Source organism: Eschrichtius robustus, chromosome 15 (assembly GCF_028021215.1).
Source record: "Eschrichtius robustus isolate mEscRob2 chromosome 15, mEscRob2.pri, whole genome shotgun sequence".
Classification (NCBI taxonomy): domain Eukaryota; kingdom Metazoa; phylum Chordata; class Mammalia; order Artiodactyla; family Eschrichtiidae; genus Eschrichtius; species Eschrichtius robustus.
The window spans coordinates 54403910-54426575 of NC_090838.1; the positions used below are offsets into that span (position 1 = coordinate 54403910).

Sequence of the window (22666 nt, forward strand, 5' to 3'; positions counted from 1 at the left end):
TTCCTGAAGCCAAAACCCAGACTTCATGTCTCTAGAATAATCTTGCCTTGTAGTAGTTTCAACTTCAGTAAGTCTATATATGCCCTTCCCAAAGTAGTTCTGACTGGCCTGGGCTTGTTGCAAATAGTTGGTTCAGTCAGACAGCTTTTTAAATGTCAACACACTTAATTCACATAAAGTACAAGGAAAGTATTGTATTTTAAAATAAAGATGCGTTTCCTCTTGTGAAATAAAGTTAATCATTTGGGAAAGTCTGCTTAAGGGAAATGGGATAGTTTTACATTCTCCAGAAAAGAACTGAGAGGGTATCTCATCTCACTTTTCCCTCCCTTTATCCCATTTTCAATCATGACCAAGAGATCAAATGCTTTATGTATGACAGAAAAAGAAACATATCATTAAAGGATGCAAACCTGCAAAATCTAATAGTCATATAAGCCTGTGAGATTCCCAAACACTGTTCTTTTTAAAATCTGAAAAGAAACAAATAATTTTATGTTAAATACAAATTTTTCAAGCTCCCTAGTATATCCCCTCTACAATTTTCAACAAATATACTTGATATGAAAAATAGCATTTTATCCAAATATCAAATATTATACTGAGTATTTGAACAGCAAACACAAACAGTCCTAATCCCAATCACAGACTATGTCGTGAAATGTTAATGTATTTAAATTTTTTAATTATACATGGAATTAACTGAAATACTGCACTTTAAACAGTTAGTTATTAATATTTCAGTTATATTAAATAACAAGAACACAGGAACAAGTGATACTCAATGTAGAAAATTTTCAAAGGCAAACTGTACATTGTGGGAATTCTAGTTTTAGCTTCTGGAAAATTTTAACTGCAGTCCAGTCTACACAGATATTCACAGAAGTGCTGAATAGCTCTTTTAAGGAAAACGCTAAATGATGATGCCATAAGAACAGAAAAGTATAAGGAAATACACTGAATTATATTTATATCTCTTAATCAGACCAAATTAATAAGGCAGACTTAATTGTCATGGTTTCACAATATTTTTAGTGAATAATACAAGGTATTAAATTACTGAAAAATCCTTGTCCCAGTTTTATATCAATTTTCAGCATTATCATGATTTAAAATAAATATCACAATATTAATATTCTAAAAGAGCTCGGAAAGTGAATCACTTAGCTTACACTGCCTACAGACAGAGTAAGGCTCTATTCTGGCAGGATGAAGAAATCAGGATGCAGATACATATTGCCAACTATCCACAGTAGCCACTCAGGGAAACTGCCATCTCCACCAACCCTACTACAAGGGGAGCTAGTCAAAGGATAACTCCACGAAAAGGAAAAACATGTGTTTTTAAAATCATGATTCCTCTCCAACTGCCCCCCACCCCACATACTGGGCTGGGAATGGGCACCTGACATAGTCTAGAGATTGGTAAGCATACTGGGGGGGGGGGGGGGGGGGTGGTTATAACCTCCCAGGCCAATCTAACTCTCTGTGTCTCTCTGTCTCTGTCGCTCAGGAACTATGGATACACCAGACAGTTAAGAGCAGGAAGAAAAGCTGAAAGACTTAAAAAGAAGTCAGGTTATATACTGGTCTCTGCCCCGGTTCCTGACACAGGGCTCCTAAATCCCTCATAAATAGGGGTGCTAGGAGAATATTCTATTCTCATATTTTAGTCTTTGACCCCAGTTCCTAGCACAAAGCTCCTAAAACTCTTATAATTTCCTAAGTGATAAGAGCACTAAGAGCACTTTTTATTCAAATATTTGGTCTCTGACCCCAGTTCCTGATAGAGGGCTCTGAAATCCCTTGGAATTTTCTGGGTGATAGGAGTATCTTTTGCTCTAATGAGGCAACCCTGAGTAGGTTGCTGGTTGGCTGCTGGATCAGGGCCCGTTACCAGAGAGAACAAGCTATGATTAGAAGCTTGGAATTTTCATCCCCACCCCCTATTGAATAGAGAGGGGAAAGGAGCTGGAAATGGAATTAATAACTGATCATACCTACAAGATGAAGCCTCCATAAAAATCCCAATATTATGGAGTTTGGAGAGCTTCCAGATTGTGCTAGTGAACACATCCAGGTACCAGGAGGGTGATGCTCCCCAATTCCACAGAGACAAGTTCGTGCGCTCAGGACCCTCCCAGACCTTGCCCTACGTATCTCTTTACCTGACTATCTATCTGTGTCCTTTATCATATCCTTTATTATACAATAAAACTGGTACACATAAATAGGTGTTTCCCTGAGTTCTGTGAACTGTTCTAGAAAAAACTGAATCCAAGGGAGAGGAGGTCCAGGAACCTACAATTTGTAGCCAAGCTGGACAGAAGCTATAGGTAATCTGGGGACCTACCACTTGCAATTCCTTTGCTAAAAAAAAAAGTAGGAACTAGGACTTCCCTGGAGGTCCAGTGGTTAAGACTCTGTGCTTCCACTGCAGGGGCCACAGGTTCAATCCCTGGTCAGGGAACTAAGATCCCATATGCTGCACAGCATGGCAATCAATCAATCAATCAGTCAATCAATCAATCAATAAATAAAAAGTAGAAACTAAAAACCAGACTGTTTAGTCATATGAAGCTGTGTTAGGAGAGACTAGGTATGGTGCAGGATGGGGGAAAATGTATACATGCTTAAAAACAAGTCCTGAAAGGATCAAACTATTTTCAAGTAACTTAACTGCACCCCAGAATAAAGTTCAAAATTATTTATAGAAAAATAAAAATACCCAACATCCAAAAAGGTAATATTCACAGCAGTTGGCATTCAATAAAAAATTACCAGGCATACAAAGAAACCAAAAAATATGATCCATAGTAAGGAGAGAAAAAAAAAAATCAATCAAAACCAACCCAGCTCTGACAAAGATAATTAAGAGACTAGAACATTAAAACAATTATTACCATGTATTCCATATGTTCAAAAATTAGTAGACATGAAAGATACTTCAAAGACTCATATCAAACATCTAGAGATAAAAACTACAATAAGTGAGATGGAAAATACAATGGATGAAATTAACAGCAGATTAGACAATGCAAAAGAAAAGATCAGTGGCCTTGATGACACAGCAATAAAAACTTTACAAGATAAAACCTAGAAAGAAAAGGGAATTTTAAAAATGAACAGAGCATCAGTGAGTAGTGGGACAACAACCAGCTTACTATATGGATAATTTAAGTCGTCAAAACAGTGGCAGGATGGGAGGTAGAGAGAAAAAAATATTTGAAGAAATAATGATCAAAATTTTCCCAAATTTGTTGAAATTACAAACCCACAGACCCAAGAATCTCAAAGAACCCAAGCACAAGAAACATGAAAAAAGTTACACAAATGCATATCATAATCAAACTACTCAAACCGAGTGATAAAGAGGAAAACAGACACTTAAGAGCAAAGGAAGAAAGACAAGGATGGCAGATGACATCAAAAACAAGGTAAGTGAAAAGACAGGGGACCACCATCTTTAAAGTACTGAAAGAAAAAACTGACAACCTAGAATTTTGTACCCAGTGAAAATGTCTTTCAAAACCAAAGACTTTTTCAGACATTCAAAGCTGAGAGAATTTGTTACAATCCAGTCCATACTATAAAAATATTTTAAAAAGGAAATCCTTTAGGCAGGAGGAAAATCACATTATATTAGAAATGGAGATCTACACAATGAAATGAAAGTACTGGAAATGATAACTACATGAGTAAATATTAGATATTTTTTCTATTTAAATCTTTAAAAAATAATTAGCTGTTTAAACAAAAATAATAACAATGTAGTATGGAGCTTATAACTTATGTAGAAGTAAAATGTATGAGAACCATAACACAATAGGAAGGGAGAAATGGAAGTAAATTATTGAAAGTTCTTATACTATAGGTGAAGTGGTATACTATCACTTGAAGGTAGATGTGAGAAAAGGGTGTATGCGGTAAGTCTTAAAGTAGTCACAAAAACAACAAATAACTGTTATCACTAATAAGGGTAACAAAGGAGATAAAATGGAATTGTAAAAAACTTCAAATAATCAAAAAGAAAAGAAAAGGAGGAAAGAGGAAGCAAAGAACAGATGTGACAAAGAAAAACAAATGGCCAGATGACAGATTTAAACCTAACCTAGAAAACTTGAATGGGATTTGCAAAAGTGTAAATTCCTCTAAATGGGTAAAAGATTTGTGAGCGACTTCTATTCTTTTTCAAAATTGTTATTCCATAATCATATAAAAACTCTAAGCCACTATGTATATTTTTTGTTAAATGTCATACAAACAATAGTGATCAAAGGTATATATATTTTTAAAATATGTAACAAATATATAATAAAACATAAAAATGAATAAATGAAACAAATACTCATGCATCCACCCATCTTAAGTAGCAGACAATTACCAATACTTTGAAGACACCAGTGCATCCTCTCCTACTCTCAACCCCAGGCAACTACTATCTTGAATTTGGAATTAATCATCCCCCTACTCTTCTTTATGGTTTTACCAGATGTGTATGAAACTCTAAATAATAGGGTCTTTACACATTTTTAAATTTTATAAAACTAGGATCATACTGTATGTGTTATGATTTACTTTTTTCACTCAACATTGTATTTTTGTTATTCAGTTACGTTGGTGTGTGTTGTTATAGTCCATTCATTTTCACCATATTCATTCATTCTCTTATTGATAGACAAATAGATGTTTAGAGTTTTGTTCTTAGAAGCACTGCTTATGAACATTCTTGTACACCTCCTAATTTAAATGGATATCTATAGGAGGGGAATTGTTATATTATGTTTCCAGACTTTATGGTCATGCTGTGTTATTACCCCACTGTATCAATCAAAACAGACCAAGACACTTGTTCAGGGTCATATTGCTAGGTAGTAGAGTTAAAACCAATAAATTCTACTCCTTCTACTTAAAAGAAAAAACTCAAGGTTAGGTAGTTCATACTCCTGGAAACAAGTAATTATCAAAAAGAATCCTGATAGTAAGTGGAACAGAATAGAGAGCCCAGAGATAAACCCACACATCTACAGTCAATTAATCTTCAACAAAAGAGGCAAGAATATATAATGAAGAAAAAACAGTCTCTTCAGCAAGTGGTGCTGGGAAAGCTGGACAGCCACGTGTAAACCAATGAAGTTAGAACACTCTCACGTCATACACAAAAATAAACTCAAAATGGCTTAAAGACTTAAATATAAGACATGACACCATAAAACTCCTAGAAGAGAACATAGGCAAAACATTCTTTGACATAAATTGTAGCAATGATTTCTTAAGGTCATTCTCTCAAGGCAATAGAAATAAAAGCAAAAATAAACAAATGGGGCTTCCCTGGTGGCACAGTGGTTGGGAGTCCGCCTGCCAGTGCAGGGGACGCGGGTTCAGGCCCTGGTCCCGGAGGATCCCACGTGCCGCGGAGCAGCTGGGCCCGTGAGCCACAGTTGCTGAGCCTGCACGTCTGGAGCCTGTGCTCCGCGACGGGAGAGGCCGCGATGGTGGGGGGCCCACGCACCACGGTGAAGAGTGGCCCCCACTTGCCGCAACTGGAGGGGGCCCTCACACAGAAACGAAGACCCAACACAGCCATAGATAGATAAATAAATAAATAAATAAACAAACAAACAAATGGGGCCTAATCAAACTTACAAGCTGTTGCACAGCAAAGAAAACCATAAACAAAATGAAAACCTACAGAATGGGAGAAAATATTTGCAAATGATGCAACCAACAAGGGCTTAATTTCCAAACTATTCAAACAACTCATACAGCTCAATAACAAAAAAAGAAACAACCCAATCAAAAACTGGGCAGAAGATCTAAATAGACATTTCTCCAAAGAAGACATACAGATGGCCAAGAGGCACATGAAAAGATGCTCACAGCCAATAGGCACATGAAAAGATGCTCACCATCGCTAATTACTAGAGAAATCCAAATCAAAACTACAAAGAGGTATGACTTCACACCAGTCAAAATGGCTATCATCAAAAAGTCTACAAATGATAAATGCTGAAGAGGGTGTGGAGAAAAGGGAACCCTCCTACACTTTTGGTGGGAATGTAAATTGGTGCAGCCACTATGGAGAACAGTATGGAGGTTCCTTAAAAAACTAAAAATAGAGTTACCATATGATCCTGCAATCCCACCCCTGAGCATATATCCAGAGAAAACTCTAATTCAAAAAGATACTTTCACCCCAGTGTTCACAGCAGCACTATTTACAACAGGCAAGACATGGAAACAGGCTAAATGTCCATCATCAGATGAATGAATAAAGAAGATGTAGTATATATATAAACAATGGAATATTACTCAGCCATAAAAAAGAATGAAATAATGCCATTTGCAGCACATGCAACATGAATGGACCTTATCATACGAAGATGAAGTAAGTCAGAGAAAGACAAATATCATATGATATCACTTATATGTGGAATCTAAAAAATGATACAAATGAATTTACTTACAAAACAGAAACAGAGTCACAGATGTAGAAAACAAACTTATGGTTACCAAAGGGGAAGGGGGGGGCGGCGCAGGCAGAAGGGATAAATTAGGAGTTTGGGATGAGTGAATGCAAACAACTATATATAAAAGATAAACAATAAGGTCCTACTGTATAGCACAAGGAACTATACTCAATATCTTGTAATAAACTATAATGGAAAAGAATCTGAAAAAGAATCACTTTGCTGTACACCAGAAACTAACACAACACTGTAAATTGACTATACTTCAATAAAAAAAGATAGATAGATAGCAGTAGAAAGGGAGGGAGGGAGGGAGGAAGAAAGAATCCTGGTAGGCATTATTTTATCTTTTATACATGAAGTTGAAAGAGGAGGTGACTGACCCCAGCCCATTCTATTACCTCTTGACTACTCTCGGCAACTTGATTACATGAAGTTCACATGACTACAACTTTCATCCTGTAAAAATATCCTGTACTTCACCATTCCTGAAAATTCCAGCCAAATATTTTATAGTTAAATACATCGGGATGTGTGTAAATTGTGTATGTATAAAATAATAAAATAGTGGGACTTCCCTGGCAGTCCAGTGGTTAAGACTGCACTTTCAATGCAGGGGACACGGGTTCAATCCCCGGTCGAGGAGCTAAGATCCCGCATGCCACGCGGCTCAGCCAAATAAAATAAAGAAGAAGAAAAAGAAGAAGAAGAAAATGGTAATAAAGCAGTACTCATTGTGACCACAATGACTAATTTTAAGTAAATTACAAGCACTTTAATTTCTTCCAGGATTAAATCTGACTTTAGAAATTCTATGTTTAAGACTCACTGAAGTAAATGTAATAATCATCTTCAAATTACTCTGTATTCATTTTAGAAGTTATTTGAGAATTCTTTCAAAAACTGTTTTCCATGTCATCCAAACCAACCAAATAATTTCCAAGATACATAACATTATTCTTACATTTCAAAAAGAGTACAAACTCAAACTTCTCTTTTTACTAGCTAAGTCAACTGATAATCCTTTAGCCCTGGACAATCCTCCAATTTAAAATATTTACATGAAAAGGATTCTGCGAAGATGGTAGAGTAGGAAACACGAGGAATCTGTCTCCCTATCTGGACAACAATTACACTGGCAGAATCTGTCTAATGTAAGGAACTCTGGAGTCAGCTGAAGGCTTGCAACTTCCAGGGAAAAACTTGAACATGCAAATATCAGTTAATTTTGGTCAATTTCAACTCTTAGCACAGTAGCAGTTACCCATCCCCCAGCCACATAGCAGGCACCTATTTACATGTTCCTGGAGCCGCTTACACACAGCTTGTGGGGGCTAGATAGAATATAAGAACTCTGTCCTCTGCTTCTGATCACAGACAAAGAGGTGGGCAGCCATTGTTGTTGCACCTCCCCTCACTGATGCAAGCCCCCCGTCTGGCTAAAGTGACTTCCCAAAGATTTAATGGGGCAGCACCCTTTTTCACCCCTCTTCATTTTTTCCTGTTTCCTCTTTTGGGAGCCAGACATTAAAGACTAGGACATTCACAAACTGCTGATATACAAGAAAAATTAGAAAGTGACCACACATGCCAAGAGAAAGGCACAGAAAAGACCTGAACAGACATTAAGTTTATACCTCAGTCTGATCTTCAGCACAGACAGCCTACAATAATCAAAATACAAAAACCACACAGCAAAAAATAGCAAATCCTGCGGAATGCAGACAATCTGATTTCCAGAGTTACCACATTATTAGATTCAAATGTCCAGTGTTCAACGAAAAGTCACAAGGCATACAAAGAAAGAGGAAAGTATGGGCCATTCAAAGCAAAAAAAGATAAATCAAGAGAAACCATCCCTGAAAGATGTAATGGTAGATATACTAGACGACTTTACAACAACTGTCTTAAACATGTTTAAAGAACAAAAGAAAAATGTAGACAAAGACACGAAAACAATGTGCGAACAAAATGGAAATATCAATAAAGAGACAGACACCTAAAATAAACCAAAAAGAAGTTATGATGCTGAAAAGTACAATAACAGCAAGGAAAAATTCACTAGGTGGATTCAAAGGCAGACCTGAGCAGGCAGGCAGAAGACGTTCTAGCCAGAGCAATTAGGTATGAAAAAGAAATAAAAGGCATCCAAATTGGAAAGGAAGAAATAAGATGATCTGTTTGCAAATATGATCTTATATGGAGAAAACCCTAAAGACTCCACAAAAGAAAACTGTCAGAACTAATAAATGAATTCAGCAAAGTAGCAGGATACGAAGTCAACAGACAAAAATTAGTTGCATTTCTATACATCAAAATTGAAGAATCTGAAAAGGAAATTACAAAATCAATTCCATTTACAATAGCATCAAAAAGAATAAAATACTTAGGAATTAACCAAGAAAGTGAAAGACATGTTCAATGAAAAAACAATGCTGAAAGAAATGAAAGAAGACAGATAAATGGAAACACATCTCATGGTCATGGATTGGAAGATTTAATATAGTTAAAATGTCAATACTACCCAAAGCAGTCTACAGATTCAACACAATCCCTATCAAAATCCCAACAACATATATTGCAGAAATAGAAAAACTCATCTTAAAATTTAAATGGAGGGACTTCCTGGTGGCGCAATGGTTAAAAATCCTTCTGCCAGTGCAGGGGACATGGGTTTGATCCCTGGTCGGGGAAGATCCCACATGCCACTGAGCAATTAAGCACAGGCGCCACAACTACTGAGCCTGCGCTCTAGAGCCCATGCTCCGCAACAAGAGAAGCTACCGCAATGAGAAGCCCGCGCACCACAACAAAGAGTAGTCCCCGCTCGTCACAACTAGAGAAAGCCCGTGCACAGCAATGAAGACCCAACGCAGCCAATAAATGGATAGATAAATAAATAAAATTAATTTAAAAATAATAAAATAAAAAGTTTGAAAAAAATTTAAATGGAATCTCTAGGGACCCCAAATAGCCAAAATAATTGAAAAAACAAAACAAAACAAAACAAAACTGGAGGGCTCACAGTTCTTAATATCAAAACTTATTACAAAAGTAGAGTAATTCAAACAGTGCAGTACTAGCATAAAGACAGCTAAATAGACCAATGGAATAGAACAGAAATCTCAGAAATAAACCCTCACATGTATGGTCAAATTTTTGACAAGTGTGCCAAGACCATTCAGTGGGAAAAAGGACAGTCTTTTCAACAAGCGGTGCTGGAAAAACATGATATCCACATGCAGAAGAATGAAATTGGACCCTTACATAAAACCATATATAAAAACTCCAAATGGATCAAGGACCTAAATCTAAGACCCAAAACAATAAAACTCTTAGAAAAAACGTAGGACAAAAGCTTCACGACACTGGATTTGGCAGTGATTTCTTGGATATGACACCAATGGCACAGGTAACAAAAGAAAAAATAGACAAATTGAACTTCATGAAATTTTAAAATCTTGTGCATCAAAGGACGCTATCCTTAGTAAAACAATGCATTACTTAAAAAGTCATGCACTAATACAAGATCCACTCAATGTGCAGGATAGGCCTACGGATTTTAATGTAACAGAATAGGAAATATTCAATGATATTGTTTCAGGTTACATTTTGCAAATAACCTTTGAGACACTACCACTAGTGTAGCTTTGATTTAGTATCAAAAATTAATATTATCTGAAACACAATTATCTGAAACAGTTATTTAAAATACTACTCCTTAAAAAAACAAAAAAGCTCACTATCCAGAGATCCACTGAGTAAAAAGGCAACTCACACCATTGGAGAAAATATTCTCAAATCATATATCCAGTAAGGGATTAAGATACAGAATATATAGAGAACTTCTAGAACTCAACATCAAAAAACCAAACCACCGGATTCAAAAATGGGCAAAGGACTTTAGTAGACATTTCTCTAAAGAAGAGATATATGTGGCCAATGAGCACATGAAAAGATGTTCAAATCACTAATCATTCAGGAAATGCTAATCAAAACTACAAGGAGATACCACTCCATACCCATTAGAATGGCTACTACAAAATAAATAAATAATAACAGAAAATAACAAGTGTTGGCAAGGATATTGAAAAATCGGAACCATGTGCAATGTTGGTGGGAATGTAAAAATGGTGCAGCTGCTAACGGAAAGCAATATGGCAGTTCCTCAAAAAATTAAAAATAGAGTTACCATATGATCCAGGAACTCCACTTCTGGGTATATACCTAAAAGAATTGAAAGCTGGGTCTCAAAGGGATATTTGTACACCCGTGTTCATAGCAGCATTATTTGCAATAGCTGAAACGGGGAAGTAACCCAAGTGTCCATATACTGATGAATGGATAAGCAAAATGCGGCATATGGCATATACATACAATGCAATATTATTCTGCCTTAAAAAAGTTACTTCTGCAATACGTTACAACATGGTTGAAACTTGAGGACATTATGCTGAATGAAATAAACCAGTCTCAAAAAGACAAATACTGTATGATTCCACTTACATGAGGTTATTTAGAGTAGTCAAAATCATAAAGACAGAAATTGTAATGGTGGTTGCCAGGGACTGGGGGGAAGGGAGAATGTTGAGTTATTTAATAGGTATAGAGTTTCAGTTTTACAAGATGAAAATTGTTATGGGGATGATGGTGATGACTGCACAACAATATGACGATATTTAATACCACTGAACTGTGCACTTAAAAATGGTTAAGATAGTAAATTTTATGTTATGTGTACCTTACCACAGTAAAAAAAAAAAAAAATATTTGTAATAATTTGGTCTCTGACTTATTTCATGTCTTAACCTCGCGTCTTAAATGATGCTGTTTTTAATCACACTATTATCTAACATGCTGTTTATTAATTACATGGATGCTATGTAAAGCACATATTTCTAAATGAGCAGATACCTAAACCAACAGTAAGGGCACATCAGATTACTCTCCAAATATTACTTTGCTAGTTTCAATGAAAGGGAATCAGATTACAAAACTGTTACATAAAAAAGCCTTAAAGCGTAATTGTATTTCATTAAAGAAAACATCAAAATGAATGATTTTTAACTAGATGCATACCAATTTTATATACGCTATAGATAAAATTAAGAGGAGGTTAAATAATTTCATACTGTAAAAGTATAAAATCTTGTAAGCTCCAAAACACCAGCAGTGTAAAGAGCCAACATTCAATTTTAGGAATTTGAAACTGAACGCTCCTTTAATAGCTCTGTAGGAAGTTGTTAGAATGGTATTTCAAGTATTTTCTGTAATTTGAATTAAACATTACCTTAAAAATGCTGAGCTGGGGAAAAAATGTTAAGAACATCTCCAAATCTAGCTTAACAGTTCAATGCTCTATTGTTTGTTGACTTAACAAAATGAATGTTTACAAGGAATTCAGAAACCACCTGGAGATTCAAACTGACAATGAAATTGCAATGACAAATCGTGCCACTAGACATTAGTTATTACCAGAGATGCTTCTCCAAGGCAGAGAAGACAGACAACCTTATTATTAGTATAACTGGAAACGTGCTGATACTCCCACCTGACCAAAAATCCTCTCTTCCAACGTATTATATTACCTGTGAAATGTAGCTTATAAACTAATCAGTACCGATGCATTCCTTCATCTGATTAACAAGGGGAATTCACTCTAAAGAGAACAAGGCCTGTGAACTACCAAACAGGCAGCTTTGATTGTGCGCATCTGGGAGTGGGGACGGGGGCATATGTTTGTAGCCTTCCTGGAGTATGGGAATGTCCTATCCTGCTATAAGACTGCAGTGAGAATTCTGGTTTTGAAAGCTCTTCCTTCTAAAATTCTCTGTAAATCAAGGACAGAAATCATGAGATTTTAAGAACAACAAATGGGAAAAACCTTTTTCTCTTAGCAGTGAGAAGAATTCATTTAGTAGAATCATAGAAATTTTAAGTAAGTGTTCAAGGTGAAAGATAAGACTCCGAGAAATCAGATTTTGGGAAAAATGCACATCTACTCTATATGAGAAAAGGAGATGTTGTTTTGCTCCTCAGAAAGAGAGGGGGGAAATGGGGAGAGCCAGAGGGAGCATGCTGTGTGCTATCCCACTAGATCCATCCAGGCACTCCATGCCCAATGTTTAGTAAGGAATTTAATGCAAGCCACATTTTTTTTTTCAGCAAATTGCATAATGAAATAATTTATTCCAATTATGGTCAAGCTTGATCTCAGAAAACGTTATTTTCTACTTTCTATTAACAAATGTAAAATTATCTGCTATTTACCAGACCAACTCACTTTTTTTTTGAATTTTATTTTTTTATACAGCAGGTTATTAGTTATCAATTTTATACATATTGATGTATATATGTCAATCCCAATCTCCCAATTCATACCACCACCACCACCACGCATCCCCCCCCACACACTTTCCCCCCTTGGTGTCCATACGTTTGTTCTCTACATCTGTGCCAACTCACCTTTAGCAAATCACTTTCTTCCTTCATTAAATACATAGGAAAAGTTTGTGAATTGTAAGAAGTTTACTGAAGGAATACCATTCCTTTTATCATACTCCTTACTTCATAAATCACTTATCGTTTTAAGCCCACTTTATATCACTTTATTATAAATGAAGCAATGAGAAACAGCATTATGATTTTCATGATTTTTAAACATTTATATTTTATTATCACTGCATCATTTTAATCTTGACTTTGTTTTAGTAACCTCTCTTTCAAATGCATTCCATAATTTATTTCTAAGTTTTTTATAATATTCCTCAAAATCGAATGTTACTGCATTAATTTAATTTAAAAATGAAGTCATACTTTTTCTGAAAACTAAATCAACCTTATTTGACTGACTGGTTTCACAATTAGATTATATGGCAGTATTTTATCCAAAACTGAAAATTCAATCAGCAAATAAGCCACCTCAAGATGCTGACAAAAACATATTTAAAGCAGGTGAAAAGATAAAAGCATATGATTTAAAATATTGTTTTAGGAAGGGGATACTGAAATAATATTTCAATTTTTCCTAACACTTTCAGAACATATTGAATTAATTAAGGTAACTCTAAATGAGAGAGGCAAAATCTTAATAAAGCTTTGAAAGACTAACAGGTAGTAAATCCTTTTGCAAGTCAGGTGGTTTTCAATTGTTTGCTTTCAGCCAAATTGAGTAACAGCCTGAATGAGTTAACCGGTTAACACATCATTGAAAACAAGTTCTGATATAGGCTACCATGTGATTTTGTTTTGCAAATGACATGGAAGGAGTCCAAAGAACTCCCACCTTCTTATTTATGTGAATATGGTTTCTAAGCACATACATCTATAACTCTGGAAAATACAAATAAATTTGAAACTCAATCCAATCTCATTCTAACTAATACTCATCCACATATATATAAACTAATCAAAGCAGAAAAAGTCCCATCCATTAACAGATACATTTCCATTAAAATTTTACTTTTAATATTTAATAATTATCTAAAATTTATAACATTTTTTTGGATAAACTGTATGCTACTAAGAATTGTAATGATAAAGTTTATTACACTTAAAGCCATAAGTGGCAGATTGAAAAAAACAAAAAATTAGTTTCAATTTATACTTATATTTTTGATCAAGAAGTATGATGACACTGGGATCATGGAAAGACATTTTAGCATTAAAATATAATAAAGTAAGATAAAATTATGTCAGGAGAGTGTACTGGAAGTTTGACATTAAGGATGTATAGAAAACTCAACTTTTGACTGTCAAAGAGAGCGCTACCTATTTTTTAAATAGATGATGACAGATGAATATTTAGATTACACTGTATATTTTTTGAAGAATGATATAACAGTTCTGGTTAAAAATTCAACATTTATAATACACTGGAAATTACAACCTTTACAACTGTGTAAACATGACATATTTTAGATGTTAATTTTTAAATAGGTGATGGAATATGTAGGGTTGTTTTTTTTTTTAATATTAGTAAGATCTTAGTTTTCTAAACATGGCAAGAAGACCTCAGACAAGTCACAACCTTTGAAACTGAGTTTCCTAAACTGTAAAATGAGGATAATATCTACTCATTCTACCTCAGGATTAAATTATGTATGTAATATTATAAATGTTCACTACATATATGTATATGCATACATATATATGCTTTCAGTTAAATGTAAAACAATATGATTAAATTTATGAGGGCCTAGAAAAATAACACCTCCCTTAATTTTGAGTCCTTCTTATATGAACTAGACAGACCAAGGAAGACATCACATGACAAATCCCAGCTGTAAGTCATGAAAACTTGATTCATTTCCAGGGGCTATATATTAAATTGAACATATAAGGAAAGTCCTTATGTGCCACAATTCTTTCAAATTAAACTTGATCAAATATGGGTGGGTATTACAAAACTAGACTTGGGAACTAAGGCCCTGAAATGTTCAACTAAAAAGGAGCAAAGGCCTTAGATTTAGAAGCAATGCTGTAGAGGGCCATCCTTACCCAGTCAATCCCAACTTTTGGGGACCGTATGCAACTTCCTATCTTTACAATGAACACTTTGCAACATAAATTCTAAGGCCTGCAGAAAGGTTATGAAACCAGTAAGAGTAATATATGCCATTCTCTGGGCCTCCATCTACAGTTCTCATTTGTTCCATTTAGATGGAGCCAACCATATTCCCCAGGCAAACCAAGCATACTAGACTATAAATATATCATATTGGAACAAAAGATAATTTTAAATATACATTTTATAATCTAAACTGTTCTTAATTCTATATATAGCTTAAGCCTGATAATTTTGCTAAATGATTTGGTAAACAAGTTAATAATAAGCTATTTACCAAAAAATTGATAATATATAAATTTTTATTAAAGTGTCAAATTACATCTGGGAAATTTCTGATATGTTCAGTATTTCACAACTTCTTCCCATCATTTTCCAATATAATTTGCATTTACAAAATTTCTGTTTAGCTAGAAAAGTTTGAAACTGCTTAGGTTCATTAAGCCAAGATTAGTCTTCCAACTCCACAATGGCAATTTTAAAGGCATTCTGCTCATTGCCATTGTGAGGAAAATATGTTGTGTTCCATGAGGCATTTACAGATATATAAGACACAGTCTCTGAACTCAAGGAAATTTCAGTCTAATAACTGATACAGAAAAGTTGAAAGCAATGTACAGTGAACACCACAAAAATTCTACAATTAACATTTTACTATATGGTATTTTCTCACATTACTATATTTGCTTTATCTATATTTTGATTTTTTATGGACTAACCATCCTTCTATACATCATTAATCTATCTTATGTTTTTAATGCATTTCAAAGAAAGTTGCAGGCATAAGTATGTTTCACCCCTAAATACTATCATTAACTAGAGTTTAATAATTTTTAGAGATGTTTTTAGAAAAAATTCACAAATATGAAATGCACAAATCTTATATATCATTTGCAGATTTTTACAAAAGCTTATACCTCTGTAAAGCAAACTCCTATCAAGATATACACCATGACTGTCAGCCAAAAAGTTCTTTCATGCTCATTCCCAGTCAATCCCCACCCCAACTCCCACCTCTGGAGCACGGGTCCCCAACCCCCGGGCCGAGGACGGGTACTGGCCTGTTAGGAACTGGGCCACACAGCAGGAGGTGAGCGGCAGGCGAGCAAGCGAAGCTTCATCTGCCTCTCCCCATCACTCGCATTACCGCGTGAACCATACTATGCCCACCCCCGTCCGTGGAAAAACTGTCTTCCACGAAACCGGTCCCTGGTGCCAAAAAGATTGGGGACCGCTGCTCTAGAAGGAACCACTGTTAGTGATTTTTTTTTCCCCCCACCACAATTAGTTTTGTGGGTAATTTTTAAATTCAAAATTTAAAACAAAGAGCGGGGAATTCCCTGGTGGCGCAGTGGTTAAGAATCCGCCTGCCAATGCAGGGCACACGGGTTCGAGCCCTGGTCCAGGAAGATCCCACATGCCGCGGAGCAACTAAGTCCGTGCGCCATAACTACTGAGCCTGCGCTTTAGAGCCCGTGAGCCACAACTACTGAGCCTGCGCGCCTAGAGCCCATGCTCTGCATCAAAGAGAAGCCATCGTAATGAGAAGCCAACGAACCGCAACGAAGAGTAGCCCCGGCTCACTGCAACTAGAGAAAGCCCACGCACAGCAACGAAGACCCAACGCAGCCATAAATAAATAAACGCAACAATTTTTTTAAAATCCATCTTTAAAAAAAACAAAAACAAAGAGCGATCAGGCTGAAGAATCAAAAAAGAATTCATGTGGATCGACAGGTGTGCAGATACACGATAAAGTAAATAAAGCAAAATGCTTAACAATTACAGAAATTAGGCGCTAAGTACTATATAGGTGTGCCAGTTATCAATTTACTATCTCTCAGCATTAAATCTACCTTTCTTTGCCCTGCTTTAAGACCATGGAACTAGACCCTCTAAACACTTCGCCTTCGCCAGCTTTAGAGAGTGCCCTATCAGGTCACTACAGCAGCAGAGAAACACTTCCCTTCTGGATTCCAGTTCTCTATTATTATTATTAATTAGTGTGAAGCCCCAAGCGCACTGATGAGACAGGTCCAGCTGTGGCCTCAGGCCCTGTGGCCATGGTAGGTATGCCCTTTTTGAAGAGGCCTGCATCCGAGCTTTGGGAAGAAGGGCCCTCTCCCAGTCTTTCTTCCTCATCCTAGTATCAATAGTAGGTGCTGCTCTTTCACAACTGCTACTTCTGGGACCCTTAGACGCAGAGCTCTTTTACCTCTTCTAACAGTTAACCATCCCTCCTTGTTCTAGTCAACAATTCATCATATTAAATTTTCAAATAACCTGTATAGTTGTCTCTCCTGACTGAACTCAGACTACTCTCAAGGATATTCACTGTACAGATTTTCCGTATGTTTGACAGTGCTGGGGGAGGGAGGAAACAGGGAGATATATTTTAAAAGATTGGCAAAATGTTAACAATTGTTGAAGTTGGATGATGGACTGAGAAAATTATACTGTCTCTTCATTTTGTTTATGTTTGTAATTTTTTGTAATAGTTTTTAAAAGTGGAGGGCGGGGAAGAAAGGCTTCATATAGGCCAAAGCATTTGGAGAGGGCCTGGTGGAATGGATTTTAACAGGCATAAATGGAGGCTGAGATTCCAGGTGAGAAAAAGCACACAGTGAAAATGGCAGAATACTGAAGGACATATTTGAGCAATAGCAAGTAAGCTGGCTAAAGTAAAGGTGTATAATGCAAATGAACGTTTGCTGAGATTTTTTTTTCCTCCCCTTTAACCTTCATTTCAAGGTGTTAGTTCTTCATACTCAATTGCTTTTTTTTCCCCCTACTCTCCTGTCCCTGCCCCATACTTCTACTTACTATCCAAAGTCTAGCTGTTACCCATTCTTCCCCACCTCTTAGTAATCATAAATTGATCCATTTCAGAGTCTTTTCATATATCTTAATTTTTTTAAACAGTGGGCATAATTATATCTGTCTTGGGACGTTTAGGAGAAAATATAGGTATGTCTGTGCTTATACAGCAGTATTTTTTACATGTAAAGCCATTAGCAGTGACATGAGACAAGTTTTCATAATTTCTAGTTAGTAGGGGATAAGAGAAAACATTGATTTATTATTAATAACTCGTGACTTTTTATAATCGCAAAATACACCTATACACACAAGAATGAGTGTGTGTGTGTCAACACATTATCTCCGGGAAGGGGTTGGTAATATTCTTTGTTAAGCTGAGTAGTGAATTGACCAAATAATAAAATTAATACCCATTATTTTCTCCACCCACCAATACATTTAAAGCACCCTTAGGCTATTCTCCAGTGACAACTCTCTCTCCTTCCTTAGGAATGACAAAAATCATAAAATTTGACTTACAAAAAGCATTTTCGTTTAATCCAAACTGAAAATATTATAAAGTATAAAAGCAGCTAGACATTTAAGAACTCATAATAGAGATAACATCAGAGAGTGCACATATATCCAAATAAAACATATATTATGATGATTCATAAAAAGCACATACGAATATGGACCTGTTGCACACATTAAAATATACAGACACTCCAACTGAGCTCCTTTCTCTCCTAACCCCCATTATTGGTAGGGTCTGAACCTACCATTCTACTTCAAGCTTCAACAAGTGGCGCATGCTCTTCCACCTATTTAGAATGTGGCGGGACATAGGTATTCCAGAACAGTAGAGAGCAGAAGACAAATGTTGTTCGGTGTCACTCAGGCGATGACTGCTTTTCTATGCCCTCCTGAGGATGCGGGGCTGCAGATGCTAAGTTTCATTCAAGATCTAGGACAATGCATTGTTTGTAAACTTTGCACACCAAAACTGTTAATGTGAGTTCTTCCAGAATAAATCAGCAATGGTTAAGACAAGAATTGGGTTTCTTTCTTGCCTCGCACAGGACTCTTCCTGTGTAGTCAGTATCACAGACAGCGATGCACTCCATAGGGTACCCATGGGCAAAAGAAATGCCTCCACAAAGATATGCTGCAGCTGCTCCTGCTCTAGATGACGTCTTGCTTCCATTAAGTTCTGGCAGCCATGCAACAGAACTTTCTGCGATAATGAAAATGTTTGCTATTCTATCACATGTGGCTATTGAGCACTTGAAATGTAGCCAGTGTGACTGAGAAACTGTATTTTTAAATTAATTTTTATTGACATAGAGTTGACATATGTTAGTTTCAGGTATACTACAAAGTGATTTGATATTTGCATACATTATGAAGTGATCATCATGATGAGTCTAGTAACCATCTGTCTCCATACAAAGGTATTACAATATTATTGACCACATTCCTAATGCTGTATATTACATCCCCATGGCTTATTTATTATATAACTGTAGGTCTGTACATCTTAATCCCCTACACCTATTTCATCCACTCCTCTATCCCTTCCCTTCTGGCACCACCTGTTTGTTCTCTGTTATCTATAAGTCTGTTTCGTTTCATTTGTTTTACGTTTTACATTCTATATATAATTGAGAGCATGTGGTATTTGTCTTTCTCTGACTTACTGCACTTAGCATAACACTCTCTAGATCTATCCATGTTGACAAAAATGGCAAGATTTCTTTTTTTTTATGTCTGAGTAATATTCATATACCACATCTTCCTTACCCATTAGTCTATCAGTGGATCTTTAGGTTGCTTTTATATCTTGGCTACTGTAAATAATGCTGCAATGAACATTGGAGGGCATATATCTTTTTGAATTGGTTTTTCTGTTTTCTTTGGGTAAATGCCCAGAAGTGAAATTGCTGGATCATATGGCAGTTCTATTTTTAATTTTTAAAAGAAACTCCATACTGTTTTCCATAGTGGCTGCACCAATTTACAATCTCACCAACAGTGCTTAGCAATATTTTTTGGTTAAGCCTCCTCATGCAAGGGAAACAAAAACAAACAAATGAGACTACATCAACTAAAAACCTTTTGCACAGCAAAGGAAACCATCAACAACACAAAGGAAGCTTACTAAATCGGAGAAGATATTTGCAAACAATATATCCAATAAGGGGTTAATATCCAAAATATATAAAGAACTCATATAACTGAACATCAAAAAAACAAACCCAAACAACTCAATTACAAAATGGACAGAGGACCTGAATTGAAATTTTTCAAAAGAAGATGTACAGATGGCCAAAAGACACATGAAAAGATGCGCAATATCACTAATCATCAAGGAAATGCAAATCAAAACCACAAGGAGACACCACCTCACACCTGTACGAATGGCTGTTATCAAGAAGACAACAAATAACAAGTGTTGGTGAGGATACAGAGAAAAGGGAACCCTTGTGCACTAATTTTATTTAATTTTTTATTAATTTATATGTAATAGCCACATGACAATGCAATTCCAAAGCCTTAGTTTTAAAAAAATCAGGGACTTAACACATGTACGTTTGCAAATTGTTGAATGTCAACCCAAAACACTACCTGCAACACTGCAAAGTGGTTCTACCTCCTCCTACCCTAGCTGCCTGGCAGAAACATCCATTTGTCCTCATTCAGACAGCACCTCCTTTGTGAAACTGTGGCAGCCCAGTTACTAACTTGTTACCTAACTATTACTAACCAGGTCACACCATGTTGTCATTATGGGTTTACATATCTGTGTTCCCTGCTAAACTGGGGGCTCTAAAAAGGCAGCAGTTGTGTATTATTAATTTCTGAATCCCCAGAGCCTAGCAGAATGCCACATCCTAAAATCCTTGCTCTATGTCCTCCTGGCCAAATTATCACACCAGTCTTCATCTAACCAGTCCATACTCCTCACTACTCTACCATCTGAAATCTCATAATCCCAGCATCCATAATGAACATCTTAGAACTGGAGAAATTACAGGTCATATTATCTGTACCAACGGGTGTGGTGTTTTACTTCTACATACAATTGCTCAGTAGAAAACACTGTAAAATAGTGGAAACGATGCATATTAGAAACTCAAGTTTTCTAAAGAGAAATAACGAGAAAGTAGTTAGACACAGGAGTTTGGAATTCAGGACGAGACACAAATTTGGGAGTTTTTGACATAGAAGTGGCATTTTGAAACTATGCAACTCATGAATTAGATCACTAACGGATTAAGTGTAGACAGAAGAATACAGGCACACCAAGGTTAAGAGGTCAGAGGTGAAAAAGAACTTGCAAAGAACACTGAGAAGGGGCAACCAGTGACATACAGGAAAACCAGGAAATAAGCTGCGAGCCATTAAGCTATGATAAATGCTATTGACAGATCAAGTTGGAAAGTAAGGTTCTATTTCTTTCACACAATATCAAACCCTCCAAAACTGAAGAGAAAAACTGAAAGATACCACTTGGCATTCAATTACCAGTGTAACCAGAAGTTACACCAATGTTTTCTAATATAGATATTTCTTTCATTTCATTACACATATGCTATTCATCACATCTTCCTCTTAATATCCACATGAAACAAGGTTTCAGAGAGCACAACAATTTCCCTGGGCAGCACTAATTTTAAACGAAAACCTCGTTAAGTTATTTCACCAGCTGAGACTGACTGAAATAATCAGTGTCTCCCATTCAGCTGCCACACTTTCTTTAGAAATGCAGGTTTGGCATAATTTAAAGGTCAAGATGGTTTAAAGACCATCCAGTTTCCAAAAAAGAACGGACAAAAGTGTCAACATTCACGGAAGACTTAGAGAAAAAGTTAGACTGTGAACTCCAGGAAGGGAGGGGCTCATTTCCCACAAAGCAGGAGCTCAATATTTTTCACTTAACTTGAAAAAAGCTGTATCTTACTGCGGGGAGGTGGCGCGAATTTCAGGGCACTACGCCCTCCAGAACACTGTTGCCGGAACACTATGCGCGCAGAGAGGGACCAGCGAGCTCGAGGGAATCCGCGCAGAAGATCAGCACCTGGGTCGATAAAGGCAACGCGGGACGCCGCACAACCGCACACCGGACCCTAAGGTTAAAAGACCCTAGCCTCGGGCGGGGACTCACCTGCCTCCGCAGTGGGGAAGATGTGCGGCCCCCGGCCGCCTCTGAGGGGGCGTCCCTGCAAACCCCTCACCGCGTCACTGGACACTACCGGGGCGGTGAAGACGGACCCGTGAGGACGCGGCGCGTTCGCTCGGTCGCCTAGGTGTCGGAGCTGCAGCGTCACGGATCCCTCAGGTACTCCTCAGCGGCCCGTGCGTGCGCGCGCTCTCCCACCTCGTCGCTTAGCAACCTGCGAAGCCGTCCAGTCTTCTCGACACTTCAATTCCTCCCGCCCCCGCAGACTGTGAATAGTTTTTAAAAAGATTTTGTTTCCGGGTCGAACCGGCTTCACGCAGCGGAAGGTCTCTTTACCTCCCACGTTTACCCTTGAGGGGAGGATAAAGTCTTAGCAGCGCACGGGAGAGCGCTGGAGCTAAGGGCTCTGTCTCTCCACCCTCGAGTTACACGCGCCTCCCCTCTCGCCAATTGCCGGGCGCCATCCGGCAGCTCCTTTCCCCCTGAGCCCAAATTCTCCGCTCGTCGCCGTCCTCCAATCACAGCGGCCCGCCCTCGGGGACTACTTTGCAATCGGCGAAGAGCGCAAGGAGCAGGGCGTGAGAAGACCCTCTGACCTCGGGAAGTGTAGTTCAACACTCGAAGGAAATGCATTGGAGATTGCGCCAG

General features: G+C 37.1%; 1 protein-coding gene across 3 annotated transcripts in view; it reads right to left on the bottom strand.

Annotated features, from left to right (window-relative positions):
- The window catches only part of WDPCP (WD repeat containing planar cell polarity effector), a 369317-nt gene extending 346803 nt beyond the window's left edge, over positions 1–22514 (bottom strand). For all 3 annotated transcript variants that reach the window (XM_068564387.1, XM_068564386.1, XM_068564385.1), the window contains exon 1: positions 22004–22514. The gene's annotated coding sequence lies outside the window, so the exon portion shown is untranslated. The remainder of the gene's footprint in view (positions 1–22003) is intronic.
- Between the last annotated feature and the right edge of the window lie 152 nt (positions 22515–22666).